The following is a 20,436-nucleotide window of genomic DNA, read 5'->3' as shown; positions in this document are numbered from 1 at the left end:
CCGATCTGACAGTGTGCACAGCACTCTGTTAGATCGGTGATCTGACATACAGCCGGGCAGGATTAGAGCTGCAGCTGCAGCCTGATCCTGACCCGGAAGTGCTCCCTGCAGGACCCGGATGCAGCCTGGCGGCCATTTTGGATCCGGGGACTGCAGGGAGAAGACGCTCGGTACACGGTGAGCACATCACCGTGTACCGATCGTCTCAGGGAAGCCCGCAGGGAGCCCCCTCCCTGCGCGATGCTTCCCTGCACCGCCGGCACACCGCGATCATCTTTGATCGCGGTGTGCCGGGGGTTAATGTGCCGGGAGCGGTCCGTGACCGCTCCTGGCACATAGTGCCGGATGTCAGCTGCGATAGGCAGCTGACACCCGGCCGCGATCGGCCGCGCTCCCCCCGTGAGCGCGGCCGATCGCATATGACGTACTATCCCGTCCATGGGAATTAAGTCCCAGGTCACCTGGACGGGATAGTACGTCATATGGGATTAAGGGGTTAATAGACTGGTGAAGTCTACGGGACTAATGGAAAAATCAAAAGTACAGTGATCAGCTCTATTCATCAGAGCTATAGACTGAGCATGTGTTACCACCACTCAATTCAAACGCTTTACAGTGCTCATTCACTGTGTGAGTTCGGGGGCTTGAGGACCCCTATTCCCAGAGATCATACATTTATCAACTATCCAGTAAATAGGCAATAAACTCCTGGCTATCTTTTTGCCCAGAGACAGTGCATGCCTGAAGACTGAAGACAAGACCTAATGCAATGGCTCCACCACCGGGTTGCACTTTGTATGAAGCAGTGCAGCGGCACTAAAGCTGACCGGATTGCGTGCTCCAGTAATCTGACCAGCTCTAGATCAGCGCTTACAAGCTTTATTAAAGAGCTTGGGACTGTTGTTCATATATGGTCTTCTCTCTGCTAGATTGCAGAAGTGGCCAGTAACCCAGTCAATGAGCCTTAATTTATTTTGCTCATTTATATAGTGCCATTAATTCCAAAGCGCTTTACAAACATTATTGGCACTGTGTCTATTGGGGCTCACAATCTAGATTCCCTATCAGTATGTCTTTGGAATGTGGGGGGAAACCGGAAAACCCAGAGGAATCCAACGCAAACACGGGGAGAACATACAAACTCAATGCATATGTTGTCCTTGGTGGGATTTGAACCCAGGACCCCATCATCTACTATATAAAGCTGAATGTGTGTATGTGTGTATGTATGTCCGGGATTGGCATCTGCACCGTCGCAGCTACAGCCACATAATTTTGCACAGTCACACGTCTGGACCCCGAGAGCGTCATAGGCTATATTGTGAGGCGAAATTTTAACCCCACGCATTCCAATTCACCAAACAATTTTGCCCCTATCTACATAATGGGGAAAAAAGTGAAAGGAAAAGTGTTGGAGGCGTCGCAGCTACAGCCACAAAATTTTGCACAGTCACACGTCTGGACCCTGAGAGCGTCATAGGCTATGTTGTGAGGTGAAATTTTAACCCCGTGCTTTCCAATTCACCAAACTATTTTTCCCCTATCTACATAATGGGGAAAAGTGAAAGGAAAAGTGTTGGAGGCAAATTGACAGCTGCCAGATGTGAACAAGGGGGACTTAAAGAATGAGAGCGATGGTACCAAAGAGTATATACCGTACAGTTGCTAAGGTGGGGCCCCGACATGAGATACTCACCACACATGGGGATATGAACACACACACAAAATGCGCCACACACTACCACGTGCTTGAACACATATACCACCCTCAGCACACATTTCACCACACATACACCAACCTCGCCACATAAAAGTCGAAACACAAAAGTCGCCGCTCAAAACTCACCACGCGCAAAACACGCCACATGCAAAAACTAGGCTCACGCAAAAATCTCCACAAGTGCAAAACTCACCTCATGGAAAACTCGCCACACGCAAAACTTGCACACGGGGAAAAATTGCCACATGCACAAAATTTGCAACACATGCAAAAGTTGCCTCACACAAAACTTGCACATACTCAAAAGGCACCAGACATAAAACTCACCACGCGCAAAACTCGCCATGCGCAAAACTTGCTGCACACAACTTGCTACACTAACCTGTCACATGCAACTCGACACAAAAAGTTGCTACACGCATGTTGCCACACAAAACTCATCTCACAAAAGTCGCTACATGCATGTCGCCACACACAACTCAACACACCCAACTTGACAGACGAAACTCGCCCTAAAACACACACAAGTCTGGTATTAGCCTTCAAAAATAAAAATCTGATTAATAAGCAGACAAACTACAAGAGCAACAAATGTACCATATAGGAAATACAGCAGCTGTCAGTCACATGACCTGTCTATTATGTGTATGTGTGAGCTAATATATACTGCCAGGGGGAGGGCTTCCTGTTGGCTGGGGATTTATCAGGCTGCCAATTTATCTTACAAATACTGAGGTAAAAATACTGAGCAAATAACGTGTTAACGAGGTCTATACATACTATATACAGGAGGAGATGACATACAGGTATATACTATATACAGGAGGATATGACACACAGGTATATACTATATACAGGAGCAGATTACCTACAGGTATATACTATATACAGGAGGAGATGACATACAGGTATATGCTATATATAGAAGATGACATACAGGTATATACTATACACAGGAGGAGATGACACACAGATATATACTATATACAGGGGAGATGACACACAGGCATATACTATATACAGGAGGAGATGACATACAGGTATATACTATATATAGGAGGAGATGACATACAGGTATATACTATATATAGGAGGAGATGACATACAGGTATATACTATATATATAGGAGGAGATGACATACAGGTATATACTATATATAGGAGGACATGACATACAGGTATATACTATATACAGGGGAGTTGACACACAGCAGGTATATACTATATACAGGGGAGATGACATACAGGTATATACTATATACAGGAGATGACATACAGGTGTATACTATATATAAGGGAGATGACAAACATGTATATACTGAGGTGAAAATGAGAGGTGTGAGGTGAAAATGAAAAGGTGTGAGTGCAAAATGAGAGGAGTGAGGGAAAATAGTGTAGTGATCGGAAAATGACAGATGTGAGGTCGAAATGACAAGTGTTAGGCGGGAATGAGAGGAGTGAGGGAGAAAATGAGTGGAGTGAGGGAGAAAATGAGAGATGTGAGGGGGGAAAATGAGAGATGTGATGGGGAAAATGAGAGATATGAGGGGGAAAATGAAAGATGTGATTGGGAAAATGAGAGGCGTGATGGGAAAATAAGAGATATGAGGTGCTATAACTAACCACAGATATTTACTATGCCCAGGCAACGCCGGGCTCTTCAGCTAGTCAATCAATAAATGTAAAAATCTCCCAGCTCTTGAAATCGGAAGGATTTTTAATAAGTGAATTGCAAAGTTGAATGTTTTTTCAAGCTCTTTACAATTTTAACCATTAGTGATGTTAAGACTAATCCTTTAATTCAGTGTTTCTCAACTCCAGTCCTCAAGACCCACCAACATGTCAAGTTTTCAGGATTTCCTTAGTATTGCACAGGTGATAATTTCATCACCTGCTCAAGCATTAATTCCATCACCTATGCAATACTAAGGAAATCCTGAAAACATGACCTGTTGGTGGGTCTTGAGGACTGGAGTTGAGAAACACTGCTTTAATTAGTCATTGCAAAGTTTCAATATAGATCTGAAGCCAATATCAGATCAGACTAAGCTTCTGGCCAGAACTAGTAAATGTTAGTAAATCTTTAAGACAGCACTGCCCCCTACCATCGCTAAGAAAAAAGGAGCCAGGAGGAACAGCACACTTCTGTAGATGAAGAATTAGAAAACCCCTTTAAAATTTAGATGTATTGTAAAAAGAAGAGAAGATATGTAATTTTTATGTACGGTAATTACATCTCTCTGGAAGAGAAGACAATCAAATTGCGGGGCCCTAGTGCAGCGCCCCTGTCAGTATTTTGTGGCCACAAGCTAGAAGTCCTCAGAAACCCAGCATCTCTTCTGATTTGTAGGCCGGCAGGACAATATTGTTGTGGCCTGATGCACACATGACACTGCACACATGACACTGCACAGGGCCTACTAATCTTAAGGGATGCCGTCAGGTAGGAGGCTTCATGTAAGCACATGTTCAGTATTTGGTCAGTATTTTACATCAGTATTTGTAAGCCAAAACCAGGAGTGGGTGATAAATGCAGAAGTGGTGCATATGTTTCTATTATACTTTTCCTCTAATTGTTCCACTCCTGGTTTTGGCTTACAAATACTGATGTAAAAAACTGACCAAATACTGCTAGTGTGAACATGGCCTTTGTGCATTAGTATTGTGACCTGGTGTTGATAAGCAAAGCTACCTTTCTCTGTGATGTTTTCTACTTTAATGTTGATTTTAGTGTAGGGGCTCGCAAGACCATGAGGACCTTTTGATGTGGGTTGCGAGTTTGCGTATTTTGGCCAATAGCTCGACCAATACCTCATATTTTATACAAAATATTCATCTTTTTGTGAAACATTTTTCCATTTTTATGCAGGTGCAGCCAGGCTCTTTAGTGTTGGTTGGGTGTATTACGTTGTCTATCCTTGTGGGGTGCAGTGATATGGTGCTGGGCAGCCTGTCTGCTCTATTAGTATGGGCGTCACTAATAGGCCGTAAGCCAGACACTGTGCATCATACGTATGTGTGTGACTGGCGCCCAATGCGGGCCTCATCTGTGTGCATTTCTAATACTAGGAACCCATGCCCTCCATGAATGGTCGGTGCGCAAGGGGTTATTCCATTAGTATCTGGAAGCTACACTGACTCTGCCTTTATCATGGGAGCTTGCTACACCCTGCAGTGCATAGATATTGTGATCTGGTGTTTATAAATACGGTTGCCTTTTCTCTCTGATGTTTTTTGAATTTTATGTCCATTTCAGTGAGTTGCTTTTGACTTTGGGTAGGAGGCAGTGCTCAAGGCTCACGTTCGGCACCTACAGAATACGGACAAGGTAGATGGACCACGGTTCTGTGAATCGATCTACTCTCTGGTAACTAGTAGACAAACTTCAGACCAGAATACATTTTCTTAGTTCAAAATACCTCAATCCCAGTGGTAGAGGAAGCTATGTTAGCAGCGGAAACTCTCACATGCAAGACCACAACCAAAGAATAAAGAGAGAATAAAATCCAAAATAAAAATTACACAAAAATGTATTCAATATACATAAAAATTAACAAATAGTAGAAATAAATTTAATGACAAAGTAGAAAAGTGACTAAAAACAGGTGTATCACACAAGGTCCACCTAAATTTCAAAGGATGAGAGAGCAAACTGTGGTAATGGAAAAAGGTAAGAAGGGAGGAAGGAGAGGGAAAAATAAAGTGCCAGTGCAAATCAACACTCCCATATACTCAAAACAAGCACAGGTGCCAGCCTGCACAAAGTAGTTTATAACGCCTTCATCAATATGACAAGTGCCAATAATAAATAATGGTGATCAAAAAAGGAGAAACCGGCTAGAAAAAATGTTCAGTATATATAGAATGAGTACATCTGATGTATGTCACTTTAAGAAAAATCACCAAATATTGCCAAGATACCAGAGTTTGCCGTTACCCATAGTATCCAGTTAGAGACCAAGTGTGCGCAGCTCCAACGCGCGTTTCGCGTGAGCTTCTTCCGGGAGCTGTCTCTGGTAACTAGTGAAGTCATTTAAAAGACGTTACAGCTGCACCAGACCAAAGTTACAGACATTTCTTCCATATGGAAAACTGTATTCTAGGCAAACTTTCAGACACCTAAAAAATACCCTAAGGGTCCAGAAGCAACATACCTGATCATCAGCACTACATCAAAATCCCCCCCCCCCCCAAATTAAACATCAAGAAAATGCAAAAATAACAATTCCTATCTAGAATCACACATGTACATTTTGCCCAATTAGCAACAATCACAGCTATCCACAAATGACAAATGCTTGTTTCACCTGCGAATAACACATGGATGATTCTGAAGTGATTGCGGATATTGTTCAGCATGCAGATGAGTCAGCAGTGAAATTTTTTGGATAACACTGGTCCCGTGATGATTGAAGTAAACTGAATACAGCATCCCAACGGAAGGTCATCACACATATGGTGATACTTATAATAGCCTGGATACTGGGCCATCTGAGGATCTGGACACCTTCCTCCAACAAGCATACATAAGCTCACATCTGTCTGAGGAGAAATGAAAGGAGTCGTCCGATATGAACCAACATTTCAATGGATGGGGCAGAAAACCAATTAGTAAGTGACTGCTTTACCTGTCCAAAACAGCTCACTTGGAAAATGGCCACTGGACGGGCATTGCAAACAGCCTATATTTTACAGGATTGCCATAAATTTCTCTTAGATACAAGTAATAGAGACCATGCGAGGCAGCTGTCGGCTTCAGAAGAGGACACCAAAGGGGAGTTCGTATAATGGTTTATTTTTAACAATACAGTGGGTACGGAAAGTATTCAGACCCCTTTAAAATTTTTCACTTTTTGTTTCGTTGCAGCCATTTGGTAAATTCAAAAAAGTTCATTTTTTTTCTCATTAATGTACACTCTGCACCCCATTTTAACTGAACCCCCCCCCCCAGAAATGTAGTATTTTCTACAAATTTATTAAAAAAGAAAAACTGAAATAGCACATAAGTATTCAGACCCTTCGCTCAGTATTGAGTAGAAGCACCCTTTTGAGCTACTACAGCCATGAGTCTTCTTGGGAATGATGCAACAAATTTTTCACACCTGGATTTTGGGATCCTCTGCCATTCTACCTTGCAGATCCTCTCCAGTTCTGTCAGGTTGGATGGTGAACGTTGGTGGACAGCCATTTTCAGGTCTCTCCAGAGATGTTCAATTGGGTATAAGTCAGGGGTCTGGCTGGGCCAGTCAAGAATGGTCACAGAGTTGTTCTGAAGCCACTCCTTTGTTATTTTAGCTGTGTGCTTAGGGTCATTGTCGTGTTGGAAGGTGAACCTTCGGCCAAGTCTGAGGTTCTGAACACTCTGGAAGAGGTTTTCATCCAGGATATCTCTGTACGCATTCATGTTTCCTTCAATGACAACCAGTCGTCCTGTCCCTGCAGCCGAAAAACACCCCCATAGCATGATGCTGCCACCACGTTTCACTGTTGGTATTGTATTGGGCAAGTGATGAGCAGTGCCTGGTTTTCTCCACACATTCAGCTTAGAATTATCACCAAAAAGGTCTATCTTCATCTCACCAGACCAGAGAATTTTATTTCTCATAGTCTGGGAGTCCTTCATGAGATTTTTTTTAACAAACTCTATGTAGGTTTTCATATGTCTTGCTCTGAGGAGAGGTTTCCGTCGGGCCACTCTGCCATAAAGGCCTGACTGGTGGAGGGTTCCAGTGACAGTTGACTTTGTGGAACTTTCTCCCATCTCCCTACTGCAGCTCAGCCACAGTGATCTTGGGGTTCTTTACCTCTCTCACCAAGGTTCTTCTCCCACAATTGTTGAGTTTGGCTGGATGACCAGGTCTAGGAAGACTTCTGGTGGTCCCAAATGTCTTCCATTTAATGGTTATGGAGGCCACTGTGCTCTTAGGAACCTTGAACACTGCAGAAATTCTGTTGTAACCTTGGCCAGATCAGTGACTTGCAATAATTCTGTCTCTGAGCTCCTTGGTCAGTTCCTTTGACCTCATGATTCTCATTTAGTCTTACATGCACTGTGAGCTGTCTGTATCTGTGTGTGCCTTTCAAAATCAATGCTTATCAGTTTAATTAAACACAGCTTGACTCCAATGAAGGAGTAGAACCATCTCAATGAGGATCACAAGGAAATGGACAGCATATGACCTAAAAATGTGTGTCTGAGCAAAGGGTCTAAATTCTTATGACTATGTGATATTTCAGTTTTTCTTTTTCAATAAATTTGCAAAAAATTCTACATTTCTGTTTTTTTCAGTCAAGATGGGGTGCAGAGTATACATTAATGTGAACAAAAATGAACTTTTTTGAATTCAGCAAATGGCTGCACTGAAAAAAAGTTAAAAATTTAAACGGGTCTGAATACTTTACGTACCCACTGTATGTCACTTATCCTGGGCCGGACCTGGTATATATGTCCCTTATTCTGGACCCCATCCTGGTCTATACAGTGGAGGAAATAAGTATTTGATCCCTTGCTGATTTTGTAAGTTTGCTCACTAAAAAAGTGAAAAAGACATGAACAGTCTATAATTTTAAAGGTAGGTTACCGTACATACTCGAGTATAAGCCGACCCGAGTATAAGCCAACCCCCCTAATTTTGCCACAAAAAACTGGGAAAACTTAATGATTCGAGCATAAGCCTAGGGTGGGAAATGCAGTAGCTGCACAAACGTTATGGCCCCATAAGATACTTCATACAGATATTTGCCCCATGTAATGATGCACAAACGATAATTATGGCCCCATAAGATGCTCCATAAAGATATTTGCCCCATATAGTGCTGCACAAACGTTATGGCCCCATAAGATACTCCATACAGACATTTGCCACATACAATGCTGCACAAACGTTAATTATGGCCCCATAAGGCTAGTTTCACATTTGCGTTAGAATCCGCATCCGCAAGTGCAGAAAAAAACGCATATAAACACGCACAAATGTGGCGTTTTTTAGACGCATGCGGGAACGTATGCGGTTAAAAAAACGCAGCGTTTGCACGCTTTTCCATGCGTTTTTTCCTGCATTTGCGTTTTTGGTGCACATTGTGACAAATTTTACAGGAGAAAAATCTAGATAACCAGACACTGCCAATGGGACTACAGAGGGCGTGTATTATGGGATCTCTATATAAATGGACCCTTGAACAGCTGAAATCTTCAGATTTTGCTCCTGTATGCTGTGTCATAATGGATCTTCGCATGGAGAGCTATTATTTTAGCCTGGATTTAAGCATCAAGCTGTTTCTTGCCTGTGCGTTTGCTTGGGAGCAAGACAGAAATTGCGAAAGATGGAGAAAGAGACGTCGTAGGCGTTTTTGGAGACACCCCATTATTGAACTACGTGAGAGACGTGGAGCCTATCACACGCTGTATGGTGAGCTTAATGCCAACCCGGACAAATTCCCGGAATATACAAGGATGTCGCAAGACTCGTTCCGGGATTTGCTTGCTCGTGTCCAAGGAGCCATACGGAGACAGGACACCCAGCTCCGTAGAGCGATTCCAGCAGAGGAACGTCTGCTGGTTACATTAAGGTACGTAAGAAATCTAAACCAATGGCAGTGCTAATTTTGGCTGTTCTGACATGTATTTTTTTGGTATTTTCCTTTATGTCTTTAGCATAACACCATAAATAGAATTGATTGTAATTTTTTTATTTTACTTTCTTCCAGATTTCTGGCAACCAGAGAGAGTTTATCATCCCTCCACTTCCAATACTTGCTTGGAATATCCACCCTGTCCGGAATAGTTGCGGACAACTGCCGGGCTCTGTGGAATGTACTCTGGAATGAGTTTATACCCCTACCCACCTTGGACATGTGGATTGGAATTGCGGAAAAATTCTGGAGTGTGCGTGATTTCCCCAACTGTTTAGGAGCAGTGGATGGAAAGCACATCCGCATTATCAAACCAGCCAGAACAGGATCGAAGTACTTCAATTATAAAAAATATTTTTCTGTGGTGCTCATGGCAATAACCGTCGCTTCATCGCCGTGGACATTGGAGCTTTTGGCCGTGGCAACGATTCCCAGACTTGTAAGAACTCTGATATGGGCCGCCGAGTGTATGGCAAAAAATTTTAATTTTCCACGGCCACGACCTCTCCCCAACACTCAAGGTCCACCGATGCCATTTGTTATGGTTGGTGATGAGGCCTTTCAGTTGTGTGAAAACCTACAGAAGACATATTCCAGTCAGGACTTGAACCACACTAAAAGGATTTTTAACTACAGACTGACCAGGGCCCGAAGAACAGTAGAGTGGTCCTTTGGGATTCTAGTCTCAAAATGGCACATTCTTGCATCAGCCATTAATCTAAAAATGGAGACTGTCAACGAGGTGGTCAAAGCCTCTGTGGTTCTGCACAATTACATAATGGCTAAGGAGCGGCCCCAACACTGAACTGGATGAACCAGTTGCACACCCACTACGCAATTACCAGCATCACCCACTTCGATCAACTGTTGAAGTTGGCCACATGCGGGACCAATTTGCTGCCTTTTTTGATTCAGATATTGGACGTGTGTCATGGCAGGACAATGTTGTGTAAATATCCTGTTGGGATTTTATCTGTATCAGTTATTTTCTTAAATGTTACTAATATTTCTCGTTAATAAACTTTATTTTTTGGTATCTTGACCGTGTCTCCTCTGTATTTCCTCTACAAACCAATGCTGCCGTCACACTAGCAGTATTTGGTCAGTATTTTACATCAGTATTTGTAAGCCAAAACCAGGAGTGAGTGATAAATGCAGAAGTGGTGCATATGTTTCTATTATACTTTTCCTCTAATTGTTCCACTGCTGGTTTTGGCTTACAAATACTGATGTAAAATACTGACCACATACTGCTAGTGTGACGGCAGCCAGGTTTTTAGTGGTAAGGTTGTTGATGTCATTGCGTCCTTATTGTGTTCTGCAGTATCCATTGGACACAGACTGAAGAGACAATGGCTGTTTAATACAAAACAGATCTATAGTCATCAAGTCAGGTGTCGTAACTAATGAATTCTTGATGCACATATAACAGCCTTATGAATTCACTATTTCTGACATGTCCAGGTGAGCATAGATATGCTTGTGTTATTATTAGTAGTATTATTCATTTACAGTGGGGCAAAAAAGTATTTAGTCAGTCAGCAATAGTGCAAGTTCCACCACTTAAAAAGATGAGAGGCGTCTGTAATTTACATCATAGGTAGACCTCAACTATGGGAGACAAACTGAGAAAAAAAAATCCAGAAAATCACATTGTCTGTTTTTTTAACATTTTATTTAACATTTTATATCGGCTTATACTCGAGTCACGGTAGCGGTGGGGTCGGCGGGTGAGGGGGAGAGGGCGCTGAGGTATACTTACCTAGTCCCAGTGATCCTGACGCTCCACCTGCCGTCCCACGGTCTTCTGTGCTGCAGCTTCTTCCCCTCTTCAGCGGTCACGTGGGACCGCTCATTAGAGAAATGAATAGGCGGCTCCACCTCCCATGGGGGTGGAGCCGCCTATTCATTTCTCTAATCAGCGGTAACGGTGACCGCTGACAGGAAGAGCTGCAGCACAGAAGACCGTGTGACAGGCGGGGAGCGCCAGGATCGCTGGGACTAGGTAAGTATGTCATACTTACCTGTCCCCGTTCCAGCCGCCGGGCGCCGCTCCATCTTCCCAGCGTCTATCTCCGCTCTGACTGTGCAGGTCAGAGGGCGCGATGACGCATATAGTGTGCGCGGCGCCCTCTGCCTGATCAGTCAGAGCGGAGAGAGACGCCGGGACCGGACGCCGGAACGAGACGCCGGGAGCTGCAATCAAGAGAGGTGAGTATGGCTTTTTTTTTTTATTGCAGCAGCGGCACAGATTTATGTGGAGCATCTATAGGGAAATATGAACGGTGCAGAGCACTGTATGTGGCAGTATGAACGGTGCAGAGCACTATATGGGGCAGTATGAACAGTGCAGAGCACTGTATGGCGCAGTATGAACGGTGCAGAGCACTGTATGGGGCAGTATGAACGGTGCAGAGCACTGTATGGGGCAGTATGAACGGTGCAGAGCACTGTATGGGGCAGTATGAACGGTGCAGAGCACTGTATGGGGCAGTATGAACGGTGCAGAGCACTATATGGGGCAGTATGAACGGTGCAGAGCACTATATGGGGCAGTATGAACGGTGCAGAGCACTATATGGCACAGATATGGGGCAATATGAACGGTGCAGAGCACTATATGGTACAGATATGGGGCAATATGAACGGTGCAGAGCATATATGGGGCACAGATATCGGGCAATATGAACGGTGCAGAGCATATAGGGCAATATGAACGGTGCAGAGCATATAGGGCACAGATATGGGGCAGTATGAACGGTGCAGAGCACTATATGGGGCACAGATATGGGGCAATATGAACGGTGCAGAGCACTATATGGCACAGCTATGGGGAAATAATGAACAGTGCAAGCACTATATGGCACAGCTATGGGGAAATAATGATCTATTTTTATTTTTGAAATTCACCGGTAAATGCTGCATTTCCACCCTAGGCTTATACTCGAGTCAATAAGTTTTCCCAGTTTTTTGTGGCAAAATTAGGGGGGTCGGCTTATACTCGGGTCGGCTTATACTCGAGTATATACGGTATTTAGTTTTTTAACAACTAAAAAAAAAAATTAACTGCGCCTGCTTGGGGTAGAGTGATGGAAACGGGGGGTATGTAGCTGTGAAGCTTGACTCACTGTGGACGATGCGGGGGTGGCAGGAGAAGGGGCAATTAAATTACTGGGGTTTGGCAGATCGGGGATGGGGCTCGACGCATGAGAGGGCTGAGACACACTGGAAGGGTGAGACAAACCTGACATTAAAGACACATTGGGAGGTAAGGGGGGAGGAATAGAAATAATCCGCTGTTGTTTTTCCCTTTTTGGGATTGGCGGGCTCATTTCTTGCGGCCTGGTCATAGTGGCCGAACTGTCAGTCTCTTTGTCCCGCTGCTGCATGGTTGAGGTTGGAAGGCCATGCCATGGTCCTGCTGCTGCATCATGGTGGGGGAGTGGAAGGCCATGCCTGGGTCCTGCTGCATCGTGGTGGTGGTGGAGCGGAAGGCCATGCCAGGGTCCTGCTGATGCATCATGGTGGCGATACGGAAGGCCATGCCTGAGTCCTGCTGCATCGTGGTGGTGGTGGGGCGGAAGGCCATGCCTGGGTCCTGCTGCATCGTGGTGGTGGTGGAGCAGAAGGCCATGCCAGGGTCCTGCTGCATCGTGGTGGTGGTGGAGCGGAAGGCCATGCCAGGGTCCTGCTGCATCATGGTGGTGGTGGGGCAGAAGGCCATGCTGCTGCATCGTGGTGTCAGTGGAGGAGGTCCAAGCAGGAGCAGCGGTTATCATGGTGGTAGCGGTGGGCTGTCCTACAGCACTCGGCATGGTGGTGGTGCTCTGCTGAGCGTCAGTGCTGGAGACGGAGCCGCACGAGGAGCAGGTAAATATTGAAAGCGCAGGCGTCCTGAGCGAAGAGAGGTGAGCATGTGATTTTTTATTGCAGCAGCAGCAGCGTTATCTATGGCACAGCTTTATATGGAGCATCTATGGGGCCATAATGAACGGTGCAGAGCAACATATATGGGGCACAGCTTTATATGGAGCATCTATGGGGCCATAATGAACGGTGCAGAGCAACATATATGGGGCACAGCTTTATATGGGGCCATAATGAACGGTGCAGAGCATTATATGTGGGGCACAGCTTTATATGGAGCATCTATGGGGCAATAATGAACGGTATGGAGCATCTATTTTTATTTTTGAAATTCACCGGTAGCTGCTGCATTTCCTACCCTAGGCTTATACTCGAGTCAATAAGTTTTCCCAGTTTTTTGTGGCAAAATTATGGGGGTCGGCTTATACTCGGGTCGGCTTATACTAGAGTATATACTGTATTTAAAAAAAAAAAAAGTTAACCATCTGGATAGACTTTAACAGCCAAAAGAGTTATTCCCATCCCATTTTGGGCATATCCCCAGGATACACCACTAAAGTTTAATAGATGCAGTTTGCAAAAAAAAAAGTTAAAATATAGGTCAACTTTAACCCCTTAATGACAGCCAATACGCCTTTTAACTGACCTGAGATATAAGAGAATAGCCTCCCCATACAGGTAACAATCAAGCATCTCTCGGTTTTGCGCTATAGCTGACAACTTACTGCATCAGCCACGATCAGTGTTTGCACCGTCCAAATTTGTTTAACCCCTTAGATGCTGCTGTAAATAGTGACTACATCATTATATATGGTTAACAGAGTGTGGGGGCTTCCTCTTTATCCAAATTGGTGCCCTCAGATCATGATTATGTGGTCCTAATGTCTGCCATGGCAATTCATGACCAAATAGCGGCCTTAGAGTCTGATTGCTGTAGTAATCTGTTCAGAAGTTAGAGGCATTTAGGTGGTAAAAATACACATTGTCATTTCTGTCATACCACTTTGTATTAATTCCTGTAAAGCACCTGAAGAGTTAATAAACTACCTGACAGCAGTTTTCAATATGTCAGGGGGTGCTGTTTTTAAAATGGTATCACGTTTGGGGGTTTCCCAATATATGAGACCCCTAAAGTCACTTCAAACATGGATAAGTCCCTAAAAAAATAAATTTAGTAAATTTCCTTGAAAAAATGAAAAATTGCTGCTATAGTTTTAAACCTCCTAAAAAGCTAATAAAATAAAATAACATTTTACAAATGATGCTGATGTAAAGCTGACATGTGGGAAATGTTATTTATTAATGTTTTGCTGTGGTATGACTATCTGGATTAAAGGGATAATCATTCAAATTTTGAAAATTGCTAATTTTTTAACATTTTTCTCAAATTTTTTATATTTTTTATAACTAAACACAAAACATATTGACCTAAATTTACCATTATCATAAAGTATAATATGTCACGAAAAAACAGTCTCAAAATTACTGGGATTTGTTGAAGCGTTGCAGAGTTATTACCACATAAAGTGACACTGGTCAGATTTCAGAAATTTGACTGTCACTAAGGGGTTAAATAACGTAAATATTGTGTTCCTGCCTCTATTTTCAGGAATTCTAAGAACAAGTTTGCTGAAAATCTTTGAAAGTTTAACAGTTTCCATGTAGAGATTTTCTTTCTTATTTATATATTACGATCATACAATTCCCTTAGTTGTTTTAGTCCTTGAAAAAAATATGGACGGCAAGAATTTCTTACTTTTCTTAAGATGCATGGTTCAGTTGTTTTTGCTTTCCACCAATTCTGCTGGTTCAGCTGCAGAACCAGTGGGAATGGATTTCTGACATCAGTACAATTGCTCTTAGCAGCCAAGTGAGGTGACCTGTTTTTAATGAAGGCAAATATTAAAAATTCATAACTTCTTAATTCAGCAAGTCAAGATTATATGGATCAGTTTGCATATTTTTCTAGTGTTCTCTAATAGTTCTTGCATTACATTCTTGATGATATGTTCACATTAAAATATCTCAAACACACAAGGGAAAAGCTTCTGTATAAAAAACAGAGTTACCACCACCAAAGAAAATAATCTGAGTCTATGGTTTCTGGATTTCATTCATCGTTGACAATACGAGATGTTATTAATATAATTCAATCATATTTTTCAACTTTTAACAGTTTTTCTGAAAGTAAGAGTTAAAGGGGCTTATTTAATGAAGATCTCTTTTATAAGCATATATTCAATAGTGTGAGACTCTGGGACTTCATATATTAGGTTCGTGCGACCTGACATTTTTTTTCCCCTTGCAGCACCTCAGTTGAAGAAAATAAATAAAAAAATAACTTTGGACACTCGGATAAAAAAAAAAAATCACAAATTTCACAAAACACAAATACCTATATATCATTGAATTTGTGATATTACTTTTGAAAGACACTCTGTCACATCTTCAACAGAAATCCACTGAATATATCATGAAGCCACTATGTCCCCTGACTACAAAACCAATATACTGTAACCCCTTATTGTACAACCAAATTTATGTGCCCCTGACTATGCAACCAAAGTACTGTGCCCCTTGACTATACAATCAATATACTGTGCCCCCTGACTATTCAACCAATATACCGTGCCCCGTGACTATACAAGTTAGATATTGTGCCCTGTGAAATACAAAGATACTGTGCCCCCTGACTATACAACCAATATACTGTGCCTCGTGACTATACTAAGATACTGTACCCCTGATAATACAACTAAGATACTGTGCCCCATGACTGTACAACTAAGATGCTGTGCCCCCTGACTATACAACCAATATACTGTACCCCTGACTATACAACTAAGATACTGTACCCCCTGACTATACAACCAAGATTCTGTGCCCCCTGACTACACAACCAAGATACTGTACCCCCTGACTATACAACCAAGATACTGTGCCCCATGACTGTACAACTAAGATGGTGTGCCCCTGACTATACAACCAATATACTGTGCCTCGTGACTATACTACTAAGATACTGTACCCCCTGACTACACAACCAAGATACTGTTCCCCATGACTGTACAATTAACATCCTGACAAACAGATCAATTGCTGAACGTTTTCGGTCCAACATGGACCTTCCTCAGAGCAATATAGTTTATCTAGTACAGAGACAAAAATTAAAATTACCCTGAAATAAAAGAAAAATAAAGAAAGTGAACATTATGGTCTTCTGAAATTTTGTCAGATTCTTGTTAACATACATTTTGAACATACATTTTATGCAGTATGTCACATAATTCCCTAGCAGCTTCCACTTATTCGGGGCGTTCTCACTGATGCACTATTCTCCCCTACTACAGTGCACAGTGTATCTGGCACACACAGCGCGCTCTCCACAGCGACAAAGGACGCAAGCAGCGCCGCAGCAATACCGGGAAGCACATGGGCAGCTTCCCCTAGCTGCTCCTATACATTCGGGGCATTATCTCTGATGCACCATTCTCCCCCATTACAGTGCACAGTGCATCTGGACCGCATCCAGCAGCGGCACATACCTCTATCACAATATACAACCAGTTTATTGGTAAGCAGATTCACAGGTTCTGTTGGACCACCTCCTTATACCTGCTATCTCTTTTTTTAAAATATCGTTCCTTTAAAACATAGTTTTTTCTTTTATCATACCCCTTTCTCCAGCACTACAGCAATTCAACTACCGCATATGCTTTTTGAAGGGCAAATTGGCTAACTGTATACATTCAAGGTGATTATTCCTGGTCTTTGACAGCAGCATTAGCATTTTTTTGGTGAAGATAACACTTTTTTTTTTTTTTGCACTTTCACCTTCTGCTCCACCATGTGATACTGATTAGATACCACTATGATTCCATCACTGCATTTACTTCCATAGGCACGCTATACCAGGGATAATATGGAGAAACCATCTACATCACTGAATTAGACCCACGATGATTCCTCACCTCCCACTCTGAGGAGCACTTATATCCTTTTTCACTACGGTTTTCCTCAGCGTTAATGTTGACGCATGGATAGTATTGTTGTTTCCCTTGGATACAGTTTCATACTGCTACAACTTATTGTGCAACTTTTTTCTTGACTTCATTATATAAATTATGTGACATACTGCATAAAATGTATGTTCAAAATGTACCGTATATACTCGAGTATAAGCCGACCCGAGTATAAGCCGACCCCCCTAATTTTTGCCACAAAAAACTGGGAAAACTTATTGACTCGAGTATAAGCCTAGGGTGGAAAATGGAGCAGCTACCGGTTAATGTCAAAAATAAAAATAGATACCAATAAAAGTAAAATTAATTGAGACATCAGTAGGTTAAGTGTTTTTGAATATCCATATTGAATCAGGAGCCCCATATAATGCTCCATACAGTTTATTATTGCCCCATAGATGCTCCATATAAAGCTGTGCCCCATATACAATGCTCTGCACCGTTCATTATTGCCCCATAGCTGTGCCATATAGTGCTCTGCACCGTTCATTATTGTCCCATAGCTGTGCCATATAGTGCTCTGCACCGTTCATTATTGCCCCATAGCTGTGCCATATAGTGCTCTGCATCGTTCATTATTGTCCCATAGCTGTGCCATATATAGTTACATAGTTACATAGTTATTAATGTTGAAGGAAGACTATATGTCCATCTAGTTCAACCCATAGCCTAACCTAACATGCCCTAACATGTTGATCCAGAGGAAGGCAAAAAAAACCCATGTGGCAAAGAGTAAGCTCCACATTGGGGAAAAAAATTCCTTCCCGACTCCACATACGGCAATCAGACTAGTTCCCTGGATCAACGCCCTATCAAGGAATCTAGTGTATATACCCTGTAACATTATACTTTTCCAGAAAGGTATCCAGTCCCCTCTTAAATTTAAGTAATGAATCACTCATTACAACATCATACGGCAGAGAGTTCCATAGTCTCACTGCTCTTACAGTAAAGAATCCGCGTCTGTTATTATGCTTAAACCTTTTTTCCTCCAAACGCAGAGGATGCCCCCTTGTCCCTGTTTCAGGTCTATGATTAAAAAGATCATCAGAAAGGTCTTTGTACTGTCCCCTCATATATTTATACATTAAAATAAGATCACCCCTTAGTCTTCGTTTTTCCAAACTAAATAGCCCCAAGTGTAATAACCTATCTTGGTATTGCAGACCCCCAGTCCTCTAATAACCTTGGTCGCTCTTCTCTGCACCCGCTCCAGTTCAGCTATGTCTTTCTTAAACACCGGAGACCAGAACTGTGCACAGTATTCTAAGTGTGGTCGAACTAGTGACTTGTATAGAGGTAAAATTATACTCTCCTCATGAGCATCTATGCCTCTTTTAATGCATCCCATTATTTTATTTGCCTTTGTAGCAGCTGCCTGACACTGGCCCCTGAATATGAGTTTGTCATCCACCCATACACCCAGGTCTTTTTCATTGACGGTTTTGCCCAGAGTTTTAGAATTAAGCACATAATTATACATCTTATTACTTCTACCCAAGTGCATGACCTTACATTTATCCCCATTAAAGCTCATTTGCCATTTATCAGCCCAAGCTTCTAGTTTACATAAATCATCCTGTAATATAAAATTGTCCTCCTCTGTATTGATTACCCTGCAGAGTTTAGTGTCATCTGCAAAAATTGAAATTCTACTCTGAATGCCCCCTACAAGGTCATTAATAAATATGTTAAAAAGAAGAGGGCCCAATACTGACCCCTGTGGTACCCCACTGCTAACCGCTACCCAGTCAGAGTGTGCTCCATTAATAACCACCCTTTGTTTCCTATCCCTGAGCCAGCTCTCAACCCACTTGCACATATTTTCCCCTATCCCCATTATTCTCATTTTATGTATCAACCTTTTGTGTGGCACCGTATCAAAAGCTTTTGAAAAGTCCATATACACTACATCCACTGGGTTCCCTTGGTCCAATCCGGAACTTACCTCTTCATAGAAACTGATCAAATTAGTCTGACATGAACGGTCCCTAGTAAACCCGTGCTGATACTGGGTGTTTAGGTTATTCCTCTTCAGATACTCCAGTATAGCGTCCCTCAGAATGCCCTCCAGGATTTTACCCACAGTAGAGGTTAAGCTTACTGGCCTATAATTTCCGAGTTCAGTTTTTGTTCCCTTTTTGAATATTGGCACCACATTTGCTATACGCCAGTCCTGTGGCACAGACCCTGTTATTATGGAGTCTTTAAAGATTAAAAATAATGGTCTATCGATGACTGTACTTAATTCCTGCAGTACTCGAGGGTGTATCCCATCCGGGCCCGGAGATTTGTCAATTTTAGTGATTTTTAGATGCCGCCGCACTTCCTGCTGGGTTAAGCAGGTGACATTTAATTGGGAATTTTTATCACTAGACATTTTGTCTGCCATGGGATTTTCTTGTGTAAATACTGATGAAAAAAAGTCATTTAGCATATTGGCTTTTTCCTCATCCTCATCCACCATCTCACCCAGACTATTTTTAAGGGGGCCAACACTATCATTTTTTAGTTTCTTACTATTTATGTAGTTAAAGAATATTTTAGGATTATTTTTACTCTCTCTGGCAATGAGTCTCTCTGTCTCAATCTTTGCTGCCTTGATTTGCTTTTTACAGAATTTATTTAATTTTCTGTATTTATTTAATGCCTCCTCACTACCTACTTCCTTTAATTCTCTAAATGCTTTCTTTTTGTCACTTATTGCGCCCCTTACAGCTCTATTTAGCCATATTGGTTTCCTCCTATTGCTAGTATGTTTATTCCCATACGGTATATACTGTGCACAGGTCCTATCCAGGATGCTAATAAACGTCTCCCATTTTCTTTGTGTATTTTTCTGTCTCAGGATATCGTCCCAGTTAATTGCACCAAGATCCTCTCTCATCCGTTGGAAATTTGCCCTCCTGAAGTTTAGTGTCCTTGTAACCCCTCTACTACACATCTTTTTAAAGGATACACGAAAACTTATTATTTTGTGATCGCTATTTCCCAAGTGACCCCCAACCCTTATATTTGATATGCGGTCTGGCCTGTTGGTTAATATTAGGTCTAGCAGTGCCCCCTTTCTTGTTGGGTCCTGAACCAGTTGTGAAAGGTAATTGTCTCTCATAGTTGTCAAAAACCGATTACCTTTGCTGGAACTGCAGGTTTCTGTTCCCCAATCTATTTCAAGGTAGTTGAAGTCCCCCATAA

At 42.4% G+C, this 20,436-nt stretch overlaps 1 protein-coding gene and 1 long non-coding RNA gene across 2 annotated transcripts in view; both read right to left on the bottom strand.

The window, feature by feature from the left end:
- SLC25A21 (solute carrier family 25 member 21) overlaps positions 1-20,436 on the bottom strand; it is a 592,393-nt gene that overhangs the window by 359,236 nt on the left and 212,721 nt on the right. The window lies entirely within an intron of this gene.
- Positions 15,085-20,436, bottom strand: part of LOC138643153 (uncharacterized) — a 120,459-nt gene continuing 115,107 nt past the window's right edge. Inside the window, exon 3 of the long non-coding RNA XR_011314139.1 lies at positions 15,085-15,099. This is a non-coding gene — a long non-coding RNA (uncharacterized lncRNA). The remainder of the gene's footprint in view (positions 15,100-20,436) is intronic.

The sequence above is a fragment of the Ranitomeya imitator genome, chromosome 1 (genome assembly GCF_032444005.1).
Source record: "Ranitomeya imitator isolate aRanImi1 chromosome 1, aRanImi1.pri, whole genome shotgun sequence".
Taxonomy (NCBI): Eukaryota; Metazoa; Chordata; class Amphibia; order Anura; family Dendrobatidae; genus Ranitomeya; species Ranitomeya imitator.
This window is presented reverse-complemented; position numbering and strand designations above follow the sequence as displayed.